The sequence below is a fragment of the Triticum dicoccoides genome, chromosome 4A, assembly GCF_002162155.2.
Source record: "Triticum dicoccoides isolate Atlit2015 ecotype Zavitan chromosome 4A, WEW_v2.0, whole genome shotgun sequence".
NCBI lineage: Eukaryota > Viridiplantae > Streptophyta > Magnoliopsida > Poales > Poaceae > Triticum > Triticum dicoccoides.
Window position 1 is genome coordinate 704,922,946 of NC_041386.1, and position 8,343 is coordinate 704,931,288.

Here is an 8,343-nt window from a genome sequence, read left to right on the forward strand (position 1 = left end):
CCCCGGCTCGCCGCCCCGCCTCCTCCACCACCGCCGAGCCGCCCAAGGCTTGTCGCCCCGGCGGCGCCCCGGCCCCGCCGCCCAAGGTGATTTTTTTTACAGTTTTTTGTGTTTAGGTTTAGGTTTTAGTGGTAGGATTATGTTACTGCCAGATTTAGGTTTAGATAGTTAGAAGAAGAAAATAATTGAAAAAAGAAAAATAAGTAGAAGAAGAGGAAAAAGGGAAAAGGAAGAGGGTTGATGAGGGGATAGATGGTGGAGCCAGTGGGTCCCGCCGGTCCCGACGCCCATGCCGAGAACCTCCGGTCTGAGTGCTGACCCGTCGATCGTGCGTCGACTGTTCTCGGCGTCGATGGCGGTCGAACACCATTGCGAATTAGGGGGTTAATCAGGGGGTTCCTCGGTGTCGATGGTACCCTAAATAGTAAGTATTGTCAGTGCGAGGTAAATGTGGCCGTTGGTGTCGAATACTACATCCACATCCCACAAGTGACATAGGGGTCCTGCATCCAGCAGCAACAGTTCTCGGCATCGATGGCGGTCGAACACCATTGCAAATTTGTCTGGCAGCCTCAGAGATGACGATTGAAAGCTAAGTGTTGAAACTTGAAACACCCAAACTAACTCAAGTCGGTTTGGTTATTTGAAAATTTCAAAACTTGGCTTTAATCCTCATCGCAGAGGCTGCCAGACAAATTCGCCAAGGTGTTCGACCGTCATCGGCCACTAGAACTATTGTTGCGGGACGCCGGGCGCCGTCTTCACTTGTGGGATGTGGATCTAGTGTTCAACGCCGACCGCCTCATGTACCTTGCATCGATGGTAGTTGCTATTTAGTTTACCCGGGGACGAGCGAGTTAGAGGGTTTCTTGGTGTCGATGGTACCGTAAATAGCAAGTATCATCAGTGCGAGGTACATGTGGCCGTCGGTGTCGAATACTTGCTATGTTACTCATCTTTCGATTTAAATATGCAGTTATTTCGTCGTTGCGAGGGTCTAGTGTTCAACGAGCTCCGCCCGTGCATTCGTTGGTGAGCAAAAATGACATCTCCTCCTCCCCCCTTCATTTGCTCTGTTCCGGTCTTCGTGCCGATGAAACTTGCTAGCTATAGGTGTCAATCATGAGTATGCGTAACTACTATGCATCTGCCGTTCGAAAGGGTTACATCTATAAATATGCATGCATTTGCATATTTATAATCGTGATTCTTTCGAATTGTCCAACGTTATCCATGGACAACCCGAGTATGTGTAGATTGGGTTCGTTTTCCCATATGCTCAGCTCCGAATCTGATGCAGAATTTTGCCAGTGCCTCCCTGTTGTTCTCCACGTACACATCCTCTCTGCAAAGGCCTCCCTGTTGTATACTTAGCTTATTTTCCTTCTAAATGGCATAATTACCTAAGTTAAAATGAGCTATACTTAGCTTATTCAGTTCATTTATGACATACTTAGCATACTTAGGTCAAAAATGGCATGATAATCTTTGTTACGTCCAAAATGATATAGACTTAGCTTATTTTCCTCGAAATGACATAATAACCTTACTAAGCTCCAAAATTACCTATTTACCTAGCTTAGCTCTAAAATGACCTACACTTAGCATTTTTACCTAGCTTAGCTCTAAGAAGAGGAGAGGAGAAAAAGAAAGAGAAAAAAAATTCTTCTTCTTCTTCTTCTTCTTCTTCTTCCTCTAACTAGTATTCTTCTTCTAACTAGTCTTCTTCTTCTTCTACTTCTTCTTCTAACTTTCATCTTTCCCAATTTACAGATTTGCTTTACATGAGGAAGGCTTGGATTCATAGAGCGTACTATTCTTCTGGTGCTTCCTTGTTGTTTATGAAAACTTGTTTGGATATGTATGTCTATATGGATATGTTGTAGAAAACTTGTTTGTGGTTATGTATATATGGATATGTTGGATTTGATCAAATATGTTGTTGAACATGCTGTTGGATATGTATGCATGTATATCTGTGTTTGAAACCATGTCTAATTAATTGGATTAAAATAAAAACAGGGGATGTATAGCCTCTTTGTCGTCCGCTAGCAGACGGCAAAGAGGACACGTGGCAGTCACCTGTGCAAACTGGCAACACTGGCTGCCTATTTGGTCATTTTGCCGTCTGCAAGCGGACGGCAAAGTGACCAAATAGGCCTGGCAAACAGGGCCATCTATGCCGTGTGCTGGCCGACGGCATAGCTGGCCATGTGGCAGCATCCCAGTGCTGCCCTAGCTAATACCTTTTCCGTCCGTCAGCGGACGGCAAAGAACGCCATTAACCCCCTAATGGCTCTCACCTCACACCGCTGCCGTCCATCGTCGTTGCCGTCTGCTGGCCTCGGATGGCTGACGGCACAATTGTTTGCCATCCGTTTCTACGAAGCGGACGGCAAAGAAGGCCTTTGCTGGCACGTGTTCAGCCGGACGGTTTGCCGTCCGCTGGCTGACAGCAAAGGACTTTGCTGTCCGGGATCTGTGCCTTTGCCGTCCGCCATGGCGAACGGCAAAGAAGCTGATTCCAGTAGTGTACACGCCTGATGAACAATCCAGAGAAGAATTATCATGTAACCGAGGCCTGATAGCGTGCATAATGAAAGGAAAAATGTTGAAATGAGGGGAGGGAGGTACACACACTCCAGTCTACGGGCTCCATGTCCATTTTCTTCGTCCATTGGATCTGTGATTTTCTGCATGGAATTGGATCCACAGATCCTCATGGATTTAATTTTGCTACAGATATGCTAGTTTAAGAGTGCATATTGGATAGACAGACCCTTATGGATTTACATTAAATTGACTACACAATATTGATGTTCTAGCGTTGCATTAGCTTTGGCCGGGTTCGGCCCGATCTGACCAGTCGGTTACTGTTGGCGGCGCGGAAGGAGATCCGTGACTATGGCAGCGTCTACGTGCCGTTGCCCTGTTGAAAGCATAGTCATTGCAGGTCTCGTCTCCATGTTCGGGCTACTCCGGGGGAAATCCTATATCTGAGTCTCCTGGATCGGAGGATAGTGACGCTTGGCACGCTTCTCCCTCCCGGGGTCATCATTTTGGAAGTGCTATATGGGAGGTTTGGGGCGATCATGGAGTGCTAGGATTGCTGGGACCTTCTTAGCTAGGGTGAAGTAATACGTCCCACTTGACTCATTTTTTCTCCTCCTCCTACGTTGACTATGCACTTCTTATACTGCAAAACTTTCACTTTTCGGTGATAGAGCCTTGTCAAGTGAACACTTTGTTGATCAATCCTTTCATTTTGCAAGAAAACTGAACTTGAAGAAGGCACTGGAACATAAGCATCTGACAGTCAATTGCTGGAGAAATTTGATCCGGATGATCCGGACAACAACTTGAGGTAGATTGTGTTCTGTAATTATTTTATTTTGCTGGGAAGATATCTGTTTTTACTTCCAACGCTTATCAAATCCTAACATATTTGTTCTCTACCGTTTACTGCTCAATGTTGTTATTTCTCAGTTCTTAATCTGCATGGACACATCTTATTAATATGATACTTCTCTACAATTTACTACTGTTGATTATCTGCGGTGTTCGTGTGGAGAAAGCACACGATTGCCACAGTATAAACACGAGCATGGAGCTGATATCACTGGAATGCCACCAGAGACCTTTATTGCCCAGGGAAAAGTAGAAATATGTTTCTTTCGTTAAATCAACCAGTTCAACTGCCTAACCCCTTTGGTATCCATAAACAAGTAATCTTTGCCTCAAACAAAATAATACCCTGGTTCTGGATCTTAAGAGTGCATTCTTTTTGGGCCAGTGTTATAGTCAACAACACTGCACAGCCTCTTTGACCTCTTACCGTTTCCTTGTCCTCTTCTTGTAGTGCAACCGTCCAGAGCTACGAAGCGAAGAACTTGAGAGTGAACAGAAGGTCGTGTATAGTGTACCGGAGAGGGCAGAAGAAGCTGACAAGGATGTTCCTGAGCGAGGCGGAACGTCTTCTGGAGCTGTCCGCGAACGAGCAGACCTAGATAGACTCTGCTTAACTATACATGGTTGGGAGCGACACATTCTGTAACCTGGTGTTGTTGATCCACTTTGGAGATTACATGTGGAGAGCTGTTAGGAGCTAGGGTTCTGCCCGGTCTTGGCCGTAGGCAGTAGGGGAAGGAGGGGGCTGGGCGTGGCGATGAGTGGCCGCGCCAGCGGCTGGGCACCGTCGCGGGAGAGGAAGATGGCGGCGGCAGCGCAAGAGGTAGGGGGCGGCTAGGGTTCCGGCTCCTCTGGGAGCCGGGCAATAGAGATAATCTTTTTATTGCTTAATTCCAAAAAGAGTCTTACAGCCTATATTCGTAACCTAGATAACTTGCATAAGAATTAACCTAAGATAACTTGCATAAAAATTAACCTAAGATAACTTGTGGGCTAAGATTGCCCGGTGGGCCTCTACGGCCGTAACACTTCTCCCCGCCTGCACAAACAGCTCGTCCTCGAGCTGTAAGGTGGGGAAGCGCTGGCGAAACTCCTCGAGGCGATCAACTAGCGTCAAACACCTTTTCGACAGCTGGGGCGGCCAGGTCGGCGGCGACGGCGTCCTCCGGAATGTAGTCTGCAACCTCCAGGTAGAAGAGTCGCGGGCAGGCATGGCCGGGCGTGTAGGGCTTGTCGCAGTTGAAGCACAACCCTTGGCGGCAACGCTCGAGGAGCTCGGCTGAGGTGAGCTGGCGGAACAGGCGTCCCGCGGTCGCGGCGAGGGGTGCCGCAGAAGCCTGCGCAGGCCGACCTTGCGCGGAATCCGGCCCGGGTAGCGACCCAGCGGTCCGGGACAGTGATTCCTGCTGGATGGCCACCGCACGGCGCTCGAACGCGCGGGCGTAGTACATGGCCGACTGGAGATCCCGAGGTCCGCGAAGCTCCACGTCGACGCGAATGTGATCCGGAAGGCCGCCGACGAAGAGCTTAGCCCGCTGCAGGGCCGTCACACCTGGCGTGTGACACGCCAGGGCCTGGAAGCGGTCGGCGAAATCCTGCACCGTGAAGGTGAAAGGTAGGCGGCCCAACTCGGCCAATCGGCTCCCGCGTAATGGCGGTCCGAAGCGAAGAAGGCACAGCTCGCAGAAGCGCTCCCACGGGGGCATGCCGTCCTCGTCCTGCTCGAGGGCGTAGTACCATGTCTGGCGGCCCCGCGGAGATGGTAGGAAGCCAGCCAAGTGCACTCCGACGCGGGTGTGCGCTGCCCGCGGAAGAACTGGTCACACTGGTTGAGCCAGTTAAGCGGGTCGTCCGAGCCGTCATAAGTGGCGAAGTTGAGCTTGGCGAACCTGGGCGGCTGCTGGTTTGGCGCGCCATGGCCCACTGCCTCGGTGGTGCGGAGAGCTGATGACGGTGCTTGGTCCATGGTGGGAAGGCCGACGTAGGCCCCCGTGGCGCCCGACGCCCCGGGCGGCAACTGGGAACCTGACAGCTCCTGGGCCTCCGTGTAAACCTGTGGAGGCGATGTCCTATGGAGCCAGCCCGGAAGCGGAGATGGTGACGATGGGAACTGGACCTCCTGGATCGGAAGACCGCCCGACGCGGACCGGCCCAGGCTAGGGCTAGGCGGTGGCGGCGGCGGAACCTGCACTGTGGCCGCCGGGAGGGACGGCGAGGCGGTGGGTGGCGCGGGCCAGGCCGGCCACTGCGGGCCCTGGGCGGCTGCTGGCGGCGCGGGTGGCGCCGCGAGCGCTGGCATCGGCCACTGGGGCCAGGGCGGCGTGGAAGAAGCCGGCAATGGTAGCGCCGGGTAGCCCCCGGCGATGGCCGCGGGGACGGAGTACCACGGCAGTGCCAGCTGGCCCGAGGGTACGGCCGGCGGTAGCGGCGGTGGCGGCCCGTACGGGCTAGCCAAATAGAGACGGATGCCCTGGACCGTGATCACCAGGTCATTGAGCACGCCGGCCATGGCCTCCGGGGAAAACTGGTTCGGCATGGGGGGAGGAGATGGTGGCGAATTGTGTACGGGTGGCGGTGGCTGGCCCTGGCTCGGCGTTGTGCCGGGGGCGGGGGCGATCGGCGCCGACGGGAGGGTGAGCGAGGCCGTGGCGCTCGGCGATAAGGCGGCGGCGGCGGTGGAGTTGGTGGCAGCGGCGGTGGGGGTGCTGGTGGGCAGCGGCGGTGGTGGTGCCGGCGGAATTGGTGGTGGCGATGACATGGTCGAAACCCAGGTAGCTGATACCAAGGTGTTAGGAGTTAGGGTTCTGCCCTGTCTTGGCCGTAGGCAGTAGGGGAAGGAGGGGGCTGGGCGTGGCGATGAGCGGCCGCGCCGGCGGCTGGGCGCCGTTGCGGGAGAGGAAGATGGCGGCGGCAGCGCAAGAGGCAGGGGGCGGCTAGGGTTCCGGCTCCTCTGGGAGCCGGGCAATAGAGATAATCTTCTTATTGCTTAATTACAAAAAGAGTCTTACAACCTATATTTATAACCTAGATAACTTGCATAAGAATTAACCTAAGATAACTTGCATAAGAATTAACCTAAGATAACTTGAGGGCTAAGATTGCCCGGTGGGCCTCTACGGCCGTAACAAGAGCATATTCAGTTATGCATGAATGGATTTGTTTTTGGATTGAAGAATAGAATCACACATAATGGAACATGCAGACTAGTTTGAGGGCTGGTGAGCCATGTCACGCACACACAAAGTAAGTGCACTAAATACAATTTCACCGAATTCATGTAGTTCAGTCGATAATGTGGTCATGCATTTTTAGTTTTAATTTCCACAGGATGGTGTCGACCTGGATTGTCATCATAGTTTTGATGTCTTCTCCCATCCTCTCCGGGCACGAGGGCGAAGCGAGCCTTGGGATATGGACAATTGGACCTTATATGGAAGTTGCATTTTTGTTGTATCTATACAGAAAGGGCCTGATAAAAGAAAACCACCCCCACAAAATGCATCAATGCCATCTTGTCTAGATATCGCCAAGATAATACTAAGAAACAAGAACTAGCCTAGAAGAAATATAAGAGCCGGTCAGTTTCCTCTAACATCTCAACTGGCACCATGGTCACAAAAATAGTGTAGATTTGGCACCTAGCTAAGTAATCAGAGGGTTAAATGGATAATTCAAACACCCGGTGAAATATGTGAGGGTAGGCCCAATGTTGAAGAAAACTAGTGAGAAAATGACACCATGTGGGAAGCATGACACCAAGTTGGACAACTCATGAAGTTAAAAAATGCATGACACAATTCATGAGCAGTACTGTTAGTAATTAAAAGTGAGATATAAATGAACCATCCGTTTCAAGCCAACCATATGCAATGGCTATAGTGCACTAGATAAATTAAGTTAACCTTTCTCCCGTGGCAATTAAGCTGAATGTCCCTACCTCTCAACATACCAAACCAAAATGAATTTCACTGTCTCTGTTTAGTGTTGATAAAGCCACGAAAGTCATCATATGTACTACACACGGGGAGCGAAAACATTTTGTAATCTGCGATGTCTATTTGTTTTGTGTCAGGTTATTCAGGAACGAAAGGGAAGAATCAGTGGAAGGTCTTGGGACTATAGGAGGCTTTTCAGCTTTCGGATGCTGCTAGTCAAAAGATGAGACAGCATGAGAGGAATATAGCTTTGGTCTGATGATGGGGGAAAATAGTTTCGTATGCCATCAGTTTTTCGGTTGTGGACTTGTGGTTATCTGTTTTTCTTTGTGATTATTAATTTAAGGGATTATATTTGCAGCATTGTATCCACTTTGGAAACCTTTCGATAGCAGCATTGTTGTTTTTTGCAACAAAAACGAAACATGGTAGTTTCCTGCAACCGATGACCTCAATGTAGTTGTTTTCTGCAACTAACTGATAAGCTATTTGGAGTCCATGCTGAATACTCCCTCCATCCCAAAATACTTGTCGAGCAAATGGATGTATCTAGACATATGTTTAGCTCTAGATACATCAATTTCTATCCATTTCAACGACAAGTAACTCGAGACAGAGGGAGTATTAAACTAGGGTGTATATGCGACCCAATTAAAGGAAGGAGCCTGCTCTTGGTGTTTACGATACAACTCCAGGAATTACCATGACTACAATTGAAAACCAACCTAAATGGACTGCTCCACCTGTGAGCTGTGTCAAGTTGAATACGGAAGGCTCCTAGTCTCCTCATGGAAGCGCCGGTGCATGAATGATACTCCATGTTGACCTTCGAAACATAATCTTCTCATCTTGCAGAACACTATTCTCGTGTAGAGATGTTATGGAAGTTGATTGTGTGCTTGTATGAAAGGTATCTCTTTTGTCTCTCCAATGTTCAGAGTCGCCCACTTTTTTGGAGATCGACCCAGTTGCAGTGGTGAATCCACTCATGGATGGAACT